Source organism: Saccopteryx leptura, chromosome 3, assembly GCF_036850995.1.
Source record: "Saccopteryx leptura isolate mSacLep1 chromosome 3, mSacLep1_pri_phased_curated, whole genome shotgun sequence".
Lineage (NCBI taxonomy): Eukaryota > Metazoa > Chordata > Mammalia > Chiroptera > Emballonuridae > Saccopteryx > Saccopteryx leptura.
The window spans coordinates 18,976,740-18,995,054 of NC_089505.1; the positions used below are offsets into that span (position 1 = coordinate 18,976,740).

The following is an 18,315-nucleotide window of genomic DNA, read 5'->3' on the forward strand; positions in this document are numbered from 1 at the left end:
ATATTTTGCTCATTGTCATCTCCAAAGCATCTAACATACTGTTTGGTGTGTAGTAGATGTGCAGTAAAAATTTATTCAATGAATGAATGCATGAAAAATGTCAAGTGTCCTTATTCTGTTCAGTGTTCATGCAAATTAAAGTAATATTTTAATCAAATTTTTAATGACCAAATCACAGAAATGATAAGTTTAGATGTTTTGGACTTCTCAAGAGATAAAGATGAGAGGCTCTGTTAAAAAACAAAAACAAATTTATTTATTGAGAGCTAATATTAAAAACAATAATTACATCAAACAAAGGTATGCATATGTATTTTTCTTTTAAATGTATCTTTTACACATAGGGAATGTGGCTATTTATTATACTGCATGTCATTATGGTTTACTTCAGAGCAGTTTAAAGTGCAACATAATGAATGAATTCTGTAAGATGCACTTAATGGTGTTTTATGTAAACTTTATTGTTATATACAAAATATAATAAGGAAATACAATAAATCAAAATAATTTGAGAAACACCTTTATTATAGCTACCGCTATAAAAAATGATCACTGTAAAAGTTTTGTAAGATATTTTATCATCTGGTGTACATTATAAATAGATGCTATAAGCTATATTCCTGAAAAAAACCATGTTACAAGCATTATAAATATTTTTTAAAACTAAACTTGAATGTAAAATTTTGACTGTTCTCTCTATAAAAATTAAAGAATATATTTAATAAAAAATATTCTAATAATTATCTTGTTAGAAATATCTTTTTAATGTATTATGAGTCTTTTAAAAATTCTAGTGACATTCCACTGAGGTCTATATATTTAACTAGAAACTGCAGGCACTAACTGAATTATAGCAAATAGAGAAGGAATTTGATTTATTCAACTCTTGAGAAAACAGAAGTACTATTTTGTTCTTGTTTTTTTTATGGTCATTGGGTGTATAATAAGATGCATTCTCTAGTATAAGGACACATCTAGATGCATATAAAATTTGCACTTGGAATATCTAAAAATCCTATTAGGAAGTATAAATTATAAATTCTGCAAGAATAGATCTCTTTATATAGCTCTTATATAAACTTGTTTTTTAAGTAAATAAAGCATTTGTTTTCAGTACTATGAAACAAGTCACCAGGTAGGAAAAATCTTCTTTTCCAAGCTACACCTAAAAATAAAAGATAGATATACATTACTAGTGTCTGCTGTATTTAACAATCATTACAATATACACAAACATTGTTAGTGCTCATACACAGTTTTTTTTTTTGCTGAACTGTAACTATTTTTTTAGAGGTGAAAAATAAGCATTAATTGTAATTAAGAGCTCAAGGCAAAAAGTAACTAACTGTATAGCTTTGGTTTTCTACCAGTGTCTCCCATAGACTATGAAGTGTTTAAGACCAAAGACTTTTCTTATTCTGAAAAAAGCCATAATACAAGCCTTATAAATATTTTTTAAAACTAAACTTGAATGTAAAATTTTGACTGTGGCTTTTTTCTTATATATATAAAATTGTTGGATATGTGACTAAAATGAATCAATGGTAGTATGCATTATATCTTAAATATACTTACTTTAAAAATGAAAGATCCCCAGTTAGTCACTTACATATTAGCAGGGGATATAAGCAGAGTTATGTTGCATCTCCACTTCAGAGATAGGAAGAGAAGTTGTGGTTATGTTTATGTTTTGCATAGTTAATATGATATTTATGAAATCACTTAAAGAAACTAAGAAATATAAATATAAGACAATCATAATACAGCATGCATTTAAAACCAACTTTTAAAAAGATAACTCTTAGAAACCTAACTTCAGCCCTGGCCGGTTGGCTCAGCGGTAGAGCGTCGGCCTAGCGTGAGGAGGACCCGGGTTCGATTCCCGGCCAGGGCACATAGGAGAAGCGCCCATTTGCTTCTCCACCCCTCCGCCGCGCTTTCCTCTCTGTCTCTCTCTTCCCCTCCCGCAGCCAAGGCTCCATTGGAGCAAAGATGGCCCGGGCGCTGGGCATGGCTCTGTGGCCTCTGCCTCAGGCGCTGGAGTGGCTCTGGTCGCAATATGGCGACGCCCAGGATGGGCAGAGCATCGCCCCCTGGGGGGCAGAGCACCGCCCCTGGTGGGCGTGCCGGGTGGATCCCGGTCGGGCGCATGCGGGAGTCTGTCTGACTGTCTCTCCCTGTTTCCAGCTTCAGAAAAATGAAAAAAAAAAAAAAAAAAAAAAGAAACCTAACTTCAGAAGATCATAGCCAAATCCCCAAACTAAATACCTTGATTAAATCCTTCATAATGGAAATTTTTATTGAAAGAAATAAATTTTTTTTAATATATGCCACTCCACCTGTAGTTCATACATTATTTTTATAATTTATTTCTGTTTCTCTACTTGCCTTAACCTTATGAATTAATTTCATAAAGCTGTTGCTTCAATTCTGAAAAGGATTGAATTCCCCAAGGAGAAATCAGATTCATAGTGTCTCAAAGAATCAAATTGCTTGGGTTTCAAGGACAAGTGAAGTATGTATTTCACATTTCAAAGGCAACTCAAAATGCCCTCAGCTGCTTTCTGTAACTCAAACTAACCAGATGCCACATTAATAGAAAAACAATTATACTGAGTACAACCCTAAGACATCTATAAAATGTTAAGTTTCTCTTTTGTATTTAAAAAACAATTCTTCACAATAAAACATTTGTAAAAGAGTATAAAGGAGAAAATAAATTATAATCACTCATACTCCCACTATTCAGAGATACTTTAATATTTTAGTATATCTTTCTGGTCATTTTTAAGAATATAAATACTTATGACTTTTAAAATAATTGTTTTATGATATATGTAGTCTGATGTCCTACTTATCTGTTATGAGCACTTTATAACCATAAATATTCTTTGATATATGTGGTGAAGTGAAAACATCTTATTCACACCAATCTACTTTTATGGAAGAAAGCATTGACAATTGTTGGTAGTAAGGGCTCTATGAATTTCCTCTCCATCCCTTATACCCAGAGGCTTAACTATTGTTGGTGCGAAGGTTTCAAAGGCATTGGTAAATTGCTCCCAGTGGATTTTGTTTTACTCTTGAAAAGAAAGAGAAGATAGGAAATAGGAGGGGACCAGTAAAAGGTAGATTGTAATGTGATGTGGATTTCTATATCCATAGTCTTTCTTCAATCAGTCATCCCTGATGATTCAGATTGGTAGATTCTACTAAACTCAGAAAGGTTCAGGGTGTTATTTTTATGAAAATGGATGATGATACTTGAGACTGAGGGTTCCAGTTTAGGTTGACATGGGTGAACTAAACCCAGCATACATATATGCAGGCACTGTACTTAAAGGTCATGAGAAGTTAGCCCTTGAGAATTCAAGGATAGCGAGGAGGGGTTGAGGCCACTATGAGTCATGTAGTAAGTACGATCATTGTCTTTGGTCCCAGGAATTTCTCTTTAGAATGGACATATTCATTTTTTATTTTAGTCTATTTTCCTCCTCTTTTCTCACGGGAGAATTATCCCATTCTCTTTCATGCCTTATTCATTCACATTCCTGTCTTTCAGATACGTCATCTTTGATCTTTCTATCATATTTGGTTTTTCTACTTGATTCTTTTTGTACCAGTATTTGTAAAGTTTGGAAAAGCCTGCCTTTGGATACGTTCTGACTCTACCTGCCTGGCCCAAAGCTTCTGACTTCCCCAGTTTATGATTGTAACTGGATCATGATGGCATTGCCTGCCATTTCCTTTCTGGCCTCACAATGCACAACCCATCCTCTTAAATTGCAAACAGACAAGCAATGCTCTCCAGACCTTGTGTCTATATTTTATTTAAATTCAGCTTTGTCGTTTATCTCTATCATGTCCCCTAAATTTATAATTCTATTCAAGTTGAAAAATTCTCTCAGTTTATAACACTGTTTTTGGGAGATGAGAAGAAAATTAAAGAATTTACAGTGTCATCAGATGAATTAGAGCCACAATTGTTATGAAGTCTGAGTTTCAATTTTATACATTGTCTAGAAAAAGAAATGTTTAAGGGTTCATTTTTTAGTGCTTATGATGGAGAGTTAGAGAGTATTATAGTGTCTTATATATATTATATAAACACAATCAGAATATAAAATAATATACTTTGCAAGATGTTTCATGTTTAATTTATTCTTCCTTAGTGATTGTTCATCCTTGATAATAGTGTTGTAAGAAGCAGTTCTGTATGGGGTGGTTTGGGCTAAGAGTCTACTGCACAAGGCTCAGGTTACTTAATCTCCCTTTCAAAAAACTGTGGTCTGTCTTATCAAAATGTAATCCAAATATCACATGGTAGAAGAGGAAGCTTTTATATTTTTAGAAGAAGCATTTAAGATTCAGAGACTCTTCCCTACTCTACAAATTTTCCAAAGTATTTAGAGAAAATAGATAATTCTAAGCAAAGAGTAGTCTCATGAGTTATTTTTCATAGGCTTTATGTTTACCTTATATTAGTAACTTCTTTAAATGTAACACCTTGTTTTTATATTGCATATTATATTTTGGCAGTCTAATTTTACATATCATCTAGTATGTTCCTTATGGCAACCTCATGAGGGAGGCAGGTCAGTATGTCCCCAAATCATTAATACAAATGAGCATTGGAGCACATGTATCTTGAATCTAAGTTTGGAGTTCTTGAAATTGTGTTATATATAGGCTGGCCCTTTATTTTGTTTTATTTCTTTATATTTCTTCTAGAGGAAAAGAATAAATACAGGAAGACTTGATAGGCTTTTTGGAATGTATTACTAAAACACAGTAGTACACCAGATTTTCTTTTCTAATCTAACAAACTGAACTCTGTAAAGACCTTAAAATAGTAGAAAATATCAGAGTCATGGCTTAAAAATAACTGAAGAGAGGTACTAAAGAAATCTTCTGAACTAAAGAAATCTTCTGCCAAAAACAAAACAAAACAAAACAAAAAAAACTATATAAAAGCTTCTCTCAGGAGTACCTGAGTTGGCATCCAGAAACTTTTGAAGATGGCAAAGATAAGTCCTTATTTCTTCTCAACCTGTTTCACTGCAAATGACGCTGAAACATTTATGCACCATTTCCTGCTGTTGCCCCACTGGGCACGAGACATTCCTCCAGAGTGGACAACTAGTATGTTCTTATGTGAAGATCAGGGGATGCTGCTTGCAAAACCCAAAAAAGAAAGAGACTTGCGCTGTGGCTAATGAAAATTGGATATCTCATGAGTGTTCCCAACGTTCCCATTCTTCCTGGTTTCATTTTTATTTCCCTCCGTACCTCCCTCTCCCTCCTGCTCTCTCTGTTCCTCCCTCCTTTCCTTGTACGTCCTTGTCAAAGCAGGATTGATTTAGCTTTTGTGATGGGAGAAGAAGGGTGAGACAGGCTCAGGCAGTCTGGCAGTTTGGGAAAGTTATAGAAGTAGCCCTTGTGTGTGGTGGGAGTGCATGGAAGAGAAAAAGGAGGTTCGTTCAAGAAGTGAGACTCTCTGAGAGCTGACAGATGAGTTTGCAGATAGAGCATGATTGTACCATCCTGTTCCCGCCTAGTCCAAACATGCAGCCTACACATGCTGGTCCTGCCCAGAGCTGCAGCTGGGGCTGCGGGAGGGGGCCGGCCGTCAGGAGGGTCTAGGCCCTTTGGGCTGCTTGACAGGAAATGAGGAAGAGTCTCCTTTAGCACTGGGTCACAGCTTGTGGTCCAGCACTGGAGGCTGCTGGGATAGGGCGCGTGGCTTGTGAGGAAGTGCCCATTTAGAGAACTGTAGGTCTCCAGGGAGATCAATATCAGCCTAACCTGAGTGGGCCTGCTCTTTCTGGCACTCGCTCCAGGAACTGAAAAGGACCCAGCTCTCTCTGCTCTCTGCAAGAGAAAGATGGAGAGATCGGCTAGGGTTAGGAGTGCCGAAAGCCAGGAAACTACCTTCTCTTGTCACATCAGATGCTTTCCATCTGCCCACGGCATTCCTGGACCTGGGTGAATACAGCCAACAAAAGCAGAGGCGAGAGCGGAGGGGGATCCTTCGAGTGCAGGTGCTTTCACGTGCATGGTCACGTGCATAGTCCAGTCTCCAGCCTCGGCTCGCTTGTCCCAGATTTACACATGTGGAAACTGAGAAGTGAGGAAGCCTGCCATTGCCACAGGGAGCATCTACCTGACCCTTGATATGAGGACTTTCCCAACCTGAGAAAGGGAGTGTCCTGTGCTTGAGGATGGGAGTTGCTGAGAGAGAACAGGGTTCCGTTACACGCCATCGGAGAAACGAGCTGAGATGGGGTGTTCTGAATCTTGTCGTGGGAGGAAGGGGATGGGGATTTGCATATGTTTAGGATGTATGTATTTCAGCGTGTCCCCACGTTCATTGTCTCCCTTCACTAAACTCTAAGCATCTTGAGGGACACTAATTCCTCTCATCATGAAGCACACTGTGATTATGGAGGAATGAACATTGAATTTGAGGACTGTCCATAATCTACTATCACAATGTTATTGGTCCATAAGGAAAGAGCTACTGAGAAAGTTGTAGGCATTAAGACTCCCAAACTGCTGCACCAGGTAAAGTTAGTAGTGGTTGTTTTTTGATATAGAGTGAGCAGAAAAGAATACTTCAGGGGGAAGAGTGGGAAGGGTGGTGATGGTACTTGTTGCTTCAGTTAAAAATTAGCCTTTCTCAAAATTTATTCATTTGAATTATACTGAGAGCTATAGTGAACTGTTTTTTTTTTTTTTTTAGAGGAATTAGGTAGAGATGATGTCTCAAGATGGTGAATCACTTAATTTTTAAAATAAAACTAGGATACATTCAAAAGTAATATTAAAATAATGCTACCCCAGCTCCTTGCAATGTTCATTCAATAAGGAGAAAAGAATGAAATTAGCTCCAGCTCACAGTGACTTGGGTAGAAACCTTCATAAATCTTCAAGAGTGAGCATTAGGGTCAATGTCATTGGCAGAGAAAATACTGAGAACTACAGTGTCTTTGTCCCTTGGGGCACTTTGCTTTGTGTTCTTCACCATCTTTTATATGCACTTGATAGCTTTCCTGTTACACTGTAAGCAGCTTGGGATCATTTTTGCACCTTTTTTTTTTTGTGGCTCACAGTTCTTTGCATATTCTTGGTGTCAAATAGAACCTCATCGAAGTCAGCACGTTAACAATGATGACACATCACTGCCCTCTAAATGCAGACCCCATTCAAATTTTGCCAATTGTTCTAATAATGTCCCTTCCTAGCAAAAGTTTAGGATATAGGTCATTCAGGTTCTAACATGGGTCAACCTTATTTAAACTACCTCTTTCTCAATTTCTATTCTATGTGAAAACTAAACACTCTATACAAAATAAATTACAGCTTCTCACCAGGTGTTAATCCTAATATAGAGGATGTATACAATGTGTTTAACCAGGCACACCCTTAGAAATCAACCCTGTTTATGTTTGCAATGGACAAACAAGATTGAGTCATCACGCATGAAAAAGAATTTCAGTAATATAGTTCAAACAATCTTCAGGATGTTTCTTTCCCGGAAAGCTTTCATTTTGAGGCTGAGTCTACTCATTACAGGATCACAGTGATGACTAGAAAAAAAATGATCAGTCTCAAGAATAGATTGCTCCAGGGGGCTGCCAGGCATCTGTGCACTGGCTGTGCAGGGCAGCCCCTGCCTGGACGAGGAACGAGAATGAGAGACAGCCTGCAGGCCCTGGGCTCGCCCTTCACCTTGTCCCTTCCTTTTGCTCCATTATGTGGGGGCCTCGGGCCTTGTCACCAGAAAATACTAGATGCTGTTAAGACGCCTGCCTGTATACACAATGAGAGGCTGGATACAGGCTGCCCTGTAGCGAGGACACTTGACTGAGGCCTAGGGGAGTGCTACTCCCAGGGCAGAGGGGCTATACTTGGCAGCAAAGTGAAATTTGGATGGAGTATAACAAGCAGGGCGACAATTAATGTAACGCTCTCTGCCCAGAGGATTGGAGATGACAGAATAGAGGACAGCTTCCCTCTCTCTCCCCAGTTCTGAAATCCTGGTCAGACAGATTCAAGCTCAACGTTAAAATGATTCAACCAAACTCCTTTTTAAACTCTGTTGCTAAGAAAGAGTGAAACCTTTGATGGAAATATACTAGGCGGGGCAAAAGGAAGTTTAAAGTGGTGAGTACATGAAACAGTTTATTCTTGTGTTATTTATTAATTATTGTATTATTCTCCACAAGCACAACTGGAAACCAACATTTGCCCCTCCCTGTATAATCCCCTTCATTGGATTATATGTATCATACAATTGCTCTTGTCTAATTTCTTTCTTTCTTTCTTTCTTTCTTTCTTTCTTTCTTTCTTTCTTTCTTTCTTTCTTTCTTTCTTTCTTTCTTTCTCTCCCCTCTTTCTTTTCTTTCTTTCTCTCTCTCCTCCCTCCCTCCCTTCTTTCTTCTTTTCTTTCTTTCTTTCTTTCTTTCTTTCTTTCTTTCTTTCTTTCTTTCTTTCTTTCTTTCTTCTCTCTCTCTCTCTTTCTTTCTCTTTCTCTCCCTCCTTTCTTTCTTTCTTTCTTTCTTTCTCTCTTTCTCTCTCTCTTTCTCTCTGTTTCTCTCATTCTTTCTCTCTCTCTCTTTCTCTCTTTCTCTCTCTTTCCTTTCTTTCTTTCTTTCTTTCTTTCTTTCTTTCTTTCTTTCTTTCTTTCTTTCTTTCTTTCTTTCTTTCTTTCTTTCTTTCTTTTCTTTCTCACTGTTATGTCAGAAAGCATTCTCAATTCTTGATGCCAAGCGTCAAGGGATGAAAAATAGTCCTGTGCTCAAGAGCTCGCGGCAGCGGTCCTCCCGCCAGGGAGACAGGCAGGATGGAGCTGGCGGCAGCGGTCCTCCCGCCGGGGAGACAGGCAGGATGGAACCGGTGCAGCAGCAGGGCAGGTTCAAGCGTCAGGAGTTGCGCAGTGGCCTGGAGAGGGGTTTTGTAGTTTAGGAACAGCAATATTTCTCATTTTAAATTTCAGAATCATTTTTTTTCTGCGTGTTTTTCAATTGCTTTATTGATTAACCAGACTTCAACAGTACATTTACACTTAATTTTACTCTGAAAACCCAGTGTTTTCTGAATTCGGATTGGGGCGTGCTTACTGAAGTGCGTGCTTCTCCCTCAGGAGTAGGCCATGCTCACCTGCGTGGTGAAGAGGCTCGTGGGACAGTCCGTGTGCCAGGAACGGCGAGAAGCTGCCTGGTGAGCTGGGAGCGAGGCCCGAGGCAGGCTCTGCACCCCTGGGGAACTACTCTCAAGGCTGTTTCCCGGGCCGGTGAATGTGTGGCCCTGGGTGGACTGGTCACGGGTGGATTGGGGAGAGAGTGGCAATGAAAGCAGTAAAATCTGAGACAAGGGAAGGTGGGGCGTGGGGGGAAGAGGGAAGTTTCTAGAGGGAATCAGGTGCTGTAACCATTACCCCGAGAAGGAGGAATCGTGATTCCTGATTCTCCCTTGCTAGCTTACTCCTGGGGGTAATTTCTTCTTCTGTATGAACCTCATCTTTCCAAAAACAAAATAAAGTTGTGAAAACGTTAAAGAGGCAAGACCAGTGTCTGTTTGAGGAAGAGGAGGGTGAGATGAGGATGACAACAGTAATCATACCTGTGGTTTAAGCATTATGTGAGGACCTCACGGGTGGGTGGGTAGACATGGTCTCTGGTCTCCCAAAACGTACAGACAAGGGGAAAGGTCACCGCAGTGCATTAGAGGTGCCGCAGGGGGAGCAGAGTTCTGAGAGCTCGCAGGAAGTGCCTTTCACCTTCACTTGGGGGATCAGGTGAGAATTCTTTGAGGAAGGAACAGCTAAACCAAAACTTGAATTTGAAATAAATAAGTACAATCCAAGCAGAGGAGAAGGGGATAGGGTGGGAGAGAACAGAAGCGGTCATGAGCAAGCCCAGGGGAGCAGAGAGCGCAGTTTCTCAAGGAACTAGAAGACTTTCCGGAAGGCTGGCGTAGGCCAAGGCAAGATGGAGAGTTACAAGGAATGAGTCTGCAGTGTGGCAGCGTGTGGAAAAAGGACTGTTTGTCGAGATGCAGATGTTGTACTATATTCAAGCATGCCTGGGGAGTCCCTGGGAAGTTGTAAGCAAAAAAAAAAAAAAAAAAAAAAGTCAAAACTCACATTTTTGAAAGCTTTTCTCGATGGCAGTGCAAACTATTAGGAGGGCAATCATGGGAATAGGAGGCCAGTTGAACTGTTGCAATAATCCATGGAATAGATAGATGATGATGGTCTGCACTAGAGAGTGATATTTAATATGAAAAAAAGGACGCAAACATGAGAAATATTTAGAAGGTAGAATGAAGAACATTTCATAGAATGTATGTGTGGAGAAACGGAAAGAATTCGGAAGGAGACACAAGATTCTGGTTTTGACAATGTAGTGTATAGACTTTATCTATTAAAATGCTTTTGGCTGCAAGTAGTAGGAAGCCCTGGGCCAGTGATTTATATCAGTGATTCACCAAGTGTGTTAGTTGGAAGAGCAGTACTAGCATCCCCTGGGGACATGTTAGAGCTACGTGTTTTGGGGCCCCACTTTAGACCTACTTAAAAACCTGGTGGTGAGGTTGAGCAATATCTATTTTAGAACCTTTTCGAGTAATTCTGATGCACCATGATTTGAACTATCATTCATAAGAAGAGCAGCCTGAGGAATGGGACTATAGTTATGTTTCTCTGCCAATACTTTTGACTTCATCTTCTATTGTATCTTGTACTTGTTCTCAGGCAAGCTCCTGCTGGATATGCAAGATGTCTGCAACAGTTTCAGGTGTCAATCTGAGGCCAACAACATATAAGTGCAGCAAAGGGAGTAGTTTCTTTCTGTGTTTTTTATTGAAAGGGAAGGACCTGTCACAGAAGCACCCAGCAAATCAACTCATGTCTCATTGGCCAGAATTTTATCACATGTCTATGTAAAGCCACTTACTGACAAGGGAAATGATTCTACCATTATTGGCTGAGAGGACTTTCCACCACCCATAGCAGGGTGGGAGCTCAAGGGTTTCATGGTGGAAATCTGAACAAAACTGGGGCAAGGATGGATGGATTTTGGATAGGCATCCATCTATGTCTGTTACTGCTGTGGCTCAAGTCACTGGGATATAGGATACAAGAGAAATTATGGGAATAATAATAAGTTCAATTTTAGATAGATCACATTTTGGATCCCATCAGACATACAGATAGGGATATTCAGATAGCAGTTGGATGCAAAGATGTGAAGCTCCAGAGAAAATTCTTGGCTGGAGATTATTTGGGAATCATAAATTTAGAGCTAGCAACGGTAGCCAAAGAAATGGATGCAATCACCCATGAAGACTGTAGACAGTGAATCAAGGAGAGCCACTACGAGATCTGTGAGGAAAGCCAGAATTTGAGGAATAGGATCACGTGATGGATCTGAGTGGGGCTGAGAAGCATGGCCCAGGAGAACAGAGGACAAACGAAGAGAGTGTAACACTGAGGAAGCCAAGGAGAGAGTGTTTTGTATATAGGGCAAGAATGGTCAACTCTTTCAAGTGCTAGCGAAACTCCTGGTAAGATGATGTTTGTAAAATGTGAATTGTTTCAGAGCAACCCTTGGGATAACACCCATATTTCAGTGATTAGATAATGAGGAATGGGTACAGAAAGCAGACAACCCTCTACAGACATAAAACTGGACAATGAGTTTTTTAAGTTGAAAAATAAGATAGGAGGAAGTCTCAAAATTATATATATTTAGACAGGACAGAACAAGGGTAACATTCAAAAAACTTCTTCCAATTAATGGGGAAGCCTTTATGGTTTCAAAATTATTTGAAAGCACTGCTGTTGTAGAGAGAAGAGTTGAGCCATTTGCTGCCCAGCAAAGGGCTGGATGAAAAGGAAGCAGAGGAGGATTCATGAATAAAAGAGGAGCAGGTGATACAGAAATTTCAGAACTCCAGGAGCATATTATCTAAATGGAAAGACAAGATTAAAACATGTAAAACTAATAGTAGACAATAAAATGTTCATTTGCATAGATATTACTGTAATTGCAATAGGAAGTTATATAAGCAAGGGATTAAGGATTAACCCACTACTCCCAAGAGATAGCCAAACTCTTAGAGGGGACAGTAACTTTCTAAAGCGACATGGTGCAATTGAAAGGATGATAGTGGCCCTCAGTATAATCTAGAGGTTTGTGATGAGTTTGTAAGAAAGGCTTGGCTCTGTATACACTTCTAAATTGCCCTCTATAATGATGCACAATCATTAACTAAATGCCTTTGTTGTCTGTTCCCCAAAAGGTACCAAATTAAAGTGGACTTTTAGATATTGAATGATAAAGCTGGAAGAGCACTTAGCCCATGTCATTCTAAGACATACTTTCTTATTTAATTTAGAAGTGTCTGTCTCTCAGAATAGTTCTATTTATTTTATCTACTACCTTATCGGTCGTTGTGAGGACAAATACAATATACATGATTCACAAAAAACTCATTTCAGTCAGAGGAGATTGAATTTAAAAATAAAACTACAAGACAGATCAAAGATAATGCAGACACAATAATTAGCAAATCAACCTTGTTTTCACATCAAGCCTTTTCTGAGTTAGTTTTTGTTGTAGGACAGTATGCAGTCAAATTTAGGTGCTCCGCTGTTTTTCCATGATGAACTCATTTGCTGTGTCATAGAGATTTGTTTTTTTTGCAGTGTCAGCAAATAAAAGTACGGTCACAACTCCCCTATCATCAATCATCCCTGATGAGAGTTTAAGTACAAAGTGAGTGTAATGTTCTTATGTAGCCTGTTTCTGATAATGTACATTTACTTTTATTTTGATGAGTTAACTTTTCAAGTAAATTTACTCCTCAGTTATCTATTGCATCTTTTAATATGTATGTTGTTCTCATTTAAAAAATTGTGATCTACCCTTTTAGGCCTTAGAGCTGCCATTGAACAGTGTTTATCTTAAGTAGTCACTGAGGTACCTGTGCACTTATATATAATCAATTGTTTTTCAGAAGATATTTTGGTGTCATTTCCTGCAGTCGTATTTCATAGTTTAAATGTGGAAATGACAATTTGCTTTAGTATATTTGGATTATTTTATTCTACTCGATTATTTTATTTCTTTATTTTAGAATATTGTTTCCTCTGTCAGTATGCAAGGTTGAGCTGTCACAGAGTTACATTTCAGTACTGATGCACTGACTATACCGTGTTAGTTCAGTTTTGGTAAGGTTAACTCACTAAGAGCAGTCAAGTGAAACATGTATAATGAAAATGGCATTCAGTAATGTAACCTTCTATACAAATGACAAAAATCTGGCGAAATCATCAAAATCAACTTTTCAGAACTCTGGAAATTAACCAAAGGCTTGCAGTGGCCCAGGAAGCTTTTATTCAAGCAGAACTGCTGAATGAGCAGAGCAGAGCTGGAGCTGTTTCAAAGTTTCACTCCCACAGACCTGATACCATTTGATGTGTTAGACTGTTCCCTGGAAGCCCCAGCTGGAAAGGCTGGCCTTTATTCGACCTCGCGCAAGCTTGCCCAGTGCTAGCTGAACTTCTCATGCTCCATAATCATGTAAGTCAATTCCTTGTAATAAAGCTCTCTCTTTCCCTCTCTCTTTCTCTGTCTCTCAGGATATATAGATATTATTATATAATATTATTTAGTATATATGTTATATTTAATTATAAATATATGCATATAAAATATATATTATTATTTGAAATAAAATAATATAATATTGATTGGTATTACACATGAGTATAGTTTTTTTTTATAATGGCTCTGTTTTTCTGGAGAACCCTGGCAACAGAAGCACCTTTCACTCTGCTGCTTGTATCATATATGCTATTATCCCATTGGCCAATGCAAGTCACCTAGCTAGACCTGGAGTCATTGTGGGAGGGGACTCCCCGTGGTGCAGAGAAGAAAATTGTCCACTATTTTGCAAACAATTTACCAAAATGGGCAAAGTTCTCAAGTTCTCCTTAATCTTTTCTACATGGTATATCCCATGGTTTCTGAATTACTCTCCCAGGGATGATAATTGTCTCTGGTGTTGGTTGATTCACGGAAAACTAGGAGCATAACTTGAATTCATCTTCTCTAATCCTTAAAACATTTTCAAATATAGTTACCAAGAAATGTATAAAATAAAATGACTCAGCCTTTCTTTTTCAGGGTAGTTAGAAATGGATGATGTGCTTAATTATGAAATGTGCCTGATAATGATCCGAGGAAAAAGATGGTAAACTTAGATGTTTTAGAGTCTAGGTTGGTGATAGTTTTCAAATCTGCAGATTCCACAAAGTCCCGCAATTTAGTAAGTGGTACCCCAACTGCATTTGAGACTTGCTATTAGCTACCAGAACAGCAGCATCAAGGGCAGTAGCTTTCATTAATTAAATAGTCAATATGTTTTAGGTGTGCTTCTAAGTGCTTTAATTGAATTCACTAAGTCAATCCCAACAACTCTGTGAGATTGTTCTCATGATTTCCATTTTGAGCTGAGGAAATAGAAGCATAAAGAAATTATGCCGGAAGAGTGAAGTGGAAAAGACTTAGTAGGTATTTTCTTGAGAACATAGTGAAAATATTCTTTTTGGCTGAACACTTTAGCCTGTCCTAAAAGTGGCCCTTGCAGTTCTGGTGTGGAAGAGAATAAATGTTCAGTGGATGACGTTCTAGATTTCTGTCCCATCCTAAGGACTCTCCTGATGCTCCTATCTCACCTCACACCCAAAGCTTCCTCTTTGCAATGGTTTGCTTTCTGGAAAATGGGTCTTATGTTCAGAAGGCAAAGGCGCATTACTTCTTGAGGAAAAATAATTCTTTTTAGGCTTAGAGGTCAAAATATAACCTTTGCCAGGACAAGGGTGTCAGCAATGGGACACACTACATGAGCACATCAAGAAAGGCTACTGGCCCAAGAATAATGTCAGCAGTGGAAGAATCTTCTAAGCAAGGAGGAGCGCCATTAGTTTGAGAGTGTGTTTTATTACTGTCCGTTTTACCAGAAAAATGGGTAAAACATACATATTTCTAAAAATGAGAATGAAATGGGGTGAAATACCTTTCCAGTGAGTCCCATTTGACATTGTTTAAATGTTTATGCCATTAGAAAAAGAATATTAGTGTTTCACATTTTTACTCAGTCTTATTCAATTCATTTGCTGACTTTGTGGAACATTTTTTTTCTTTTTTGTATTGATTTTACATAGATTCTAGTGTTGCCCCTAAAATGCATCCCCCTCCCCCGTATTCCCCTCAACATCTCCCTTACCCCCCTCCCCATAGCGCCCTCCCCCTTTTAAACTTACGAGTTTCATTGAAGAAAACTGTAACTAAATTTAGAAATAACCCATTAGAATGCATTACTTCATATATTAATTCATAAAATGTAGTTCAATTTTATTAGAATGAAAGTTACACAAAATAATAATGTCCAGAGTTCCTTTCTAAGGGAAGTGTGTTCTTATAAAGCTGCCACTAAAAATAAATATTTCAGTGAGTCTCATTATAAATATATTAAGCCTTCTGAGTTTTAATAGTCCTATTAAGATGACTTTAATAATAAGTATAGATAATTACATACTATTATTGTAGAGAAAATTATTGAAACACATAAATGAGATTGCAATTAAAAGCATTAAATGGAGAAAGTTCATTTCCATCACATATAAGTTCTGAAATGTTGCTTCTGTAAAGATCGGAGTCAAGATTCATCTCTAACTGGAGCATATGCTTCCTCCAAATATAAACTACAACATTGTGTCTTAAAGTTAACATGCATTCAGGAGAATTAAAATAATTTTAAAACTCCAAATATTTACATATCACTTACTTGGTATACCAAGGCACACCTTGACATTTTTTTTTTCCTCATAAGGACCACAAAAAGAGAATTAAAAGACCAAAGTAAGCCTGACCTATGGTGGTGCATTGGTGGGGCGTTGACCTGGAATGCTGAAAAGACCAAAGTAAATGAAGAGTGATATAACCACTATAGAGAAACAAATATAAAACTATATTTGTTAAATTCTATAAACAATACAAAGAATTTTGCTTAAGTGTATTTTTTTTGTGTGTGTGAACATATCCTCAAGATTTTATTGCCCCTTGATAAAACAAAATATGAAGCTTAGAGCTGGATCACTTGGCCCTTTCTCTTCTTATCCCCTCCCAGTTCAAAATGCTTGCATCTCTTAATAGCCAGCATTCTCTTAGTTCTGCAGTTGGGCTCAATACATTCAAGCCTCAGCACAATCTTCTTTGTAGTTTCAGCCTTTTTGCGGAAAATGGGCTTAGTCTGCCCACCATAGGCACTCTGCTTCCTGTCATAACGCGTCTTTCCCCGGGCACACAGAGAATCCTTGTCCTCCTTGTACTGTGTTACATTGTAGGGTTGATGCTTGCCACAGTTCTTACAGAAAGTCTGGCGCGGGTGTTAGGAATGTTCGCCATGTTTGCGAGAGCACTAGCAGCATGGCAAAAGCTGCTTAAATGTGTTTTAAGATAGGGAGAGAAATAGGGAAATTGCCAGAACAGAGAGTCATGTGATGCTGGGGGCCAGACAGACATTTTTTTTTAAAAGTCAAGAAAAACATCGCACAGGGGAAGCAACGGGTCTGAGTGGGAGAGGAAGAAAGAGAGCAAAACAGAACACATAGGGAGATGGGAAGGGGATAAAGAACAGGGAGAGTGACCCGTAAGCAGACAGAAAAAGACAGGAAAGAGAGGAAGTTTGTACTGAGAGACAGAGGGGGAAAAAGACAGAAAAAGAAAAAGAAGACTAGTTGGAGGGAGTTGTGGACTTAAGGATCATCTCCAGAAATAACTATTTCAAATTTACCCTGTGAGAAAGCCAATCTCAAAACTACATTTATGAATAAAAGTGCACAGGCATATGTATATACTCCAGTAAGTTTCAATTTCAAATGCTATCTCATCAGAGACCTTTCTAGACCATCTAACTAAAGTAGCACCCCCAGTTACACTTAATTGTATTTTATATTCTTCATAACACTTTTTATTTCCAGAAGTGACCTTATTTGTCTATTTATTCCCTCTTTTCTTCAAAATGTCAGAGCTTAAACTGAGGTTTAGGGGCATTGTTTCCACTCCATCCCCAGTGCCTAGAGAAGATTCTAGAATACACTACATACTCAGTAAACATTGAATGACTGTTGACTAACAGAAAATGTATCCATTCATTTTTTTTTTTGTGACTTCAAGACTATACACCTTAAATTTTGGTGTAATGCAAGAACAGTTTTATGTATATGATATTAGGAAATTTTTCTCTTATATGTAGTTTGGTCCTGACAGGAGGTGAGTGGAAGCTCCTCCTACCTGTTCCTGTCTTGGATCACCCACCTCAGTATTTTTATAGCCAGTTTTTTAAAAAGTTGTATACAATAAGTTTCCCTCTTAATGCTACAAGCTCTAAGGTTTTGATATATGTAATGTTATATATCAACCATTAAACTATCATACAGTATAGTTTTACCTTTTTTAAAAAAAGTGCTTCATATATTGAAACTTCACCACCCCCAACACACACAAACTGTTGGCAACTATTGATTTTTTTTAAACATTGCCATAGTTTTGAGTTTTTCAGAATGTCATACAATTATTTTTTATAAGCATAATCATTAGCTTACAATATTCACTAGGTGGTTACGTCTATGCTATGTGTTCTTCAGGCATCATCTTTTTTGTTGTTGTTGTTGTCCTTAACCATAAGATAGAGGTACAATTATCATCTGTAGTTTACAGATCAGGAAGCATAGAATGGCTATGTTCCTCCTCTAAAGTCATATATAGACCACAGGAATACTTGTCAGTTTAAAACAAGGGCTATTTGGCTCCAAATTCAGTGTACAACTACTATGTTATACTGCTCAATTCATACTTAGAATTGAGAAAATTAGAAGCAGTATGCCTATTTCAAAATGCTCCTTCTTTTTGATAGTTCTGTGCACAAAAATATAGCTCATTTACAACTCCAAACATGCTTTACTGTTACAAAACATGTTTATACTAAAAAGGAAGGAAGGAAAAAGGAGGAAGAGAAGAAGGAAAGCATATCAGGTTCAGGAACAGGATCAGTGTCTCATTACTTTCTGCTAAAAGTCATTTTGTTTCCTTCCGAGGGTGCACAGGGTGTCCGTTCTACTGTCTCAGAACATTTCTCTAGTACCACCACTCTGGAAATGCGAAATCCAGAGACATAGATTTGTTTATGGGTTTTTCTCTAAAGGGGATGGTTGTGTTCAACGTTAGTCCATTTTATTCATAT

At 38.1% G+C, this 18,315-nt stretch overlaps 1 pseudogene; it reads right to left on the reverse strand.

Annotated features, from left to right (window-relative positions):
• Positions 1–16,117: 16,117 nt before the first annotated feature.
• On the reverse strand, positions 16,118–16,478 carry LOC136397154 (large ribosomal subunit protein eL42-like; annotated as a pseudogene).
• Positions 16,479–18,315: the final 1,837 nt, after the last annotated feature.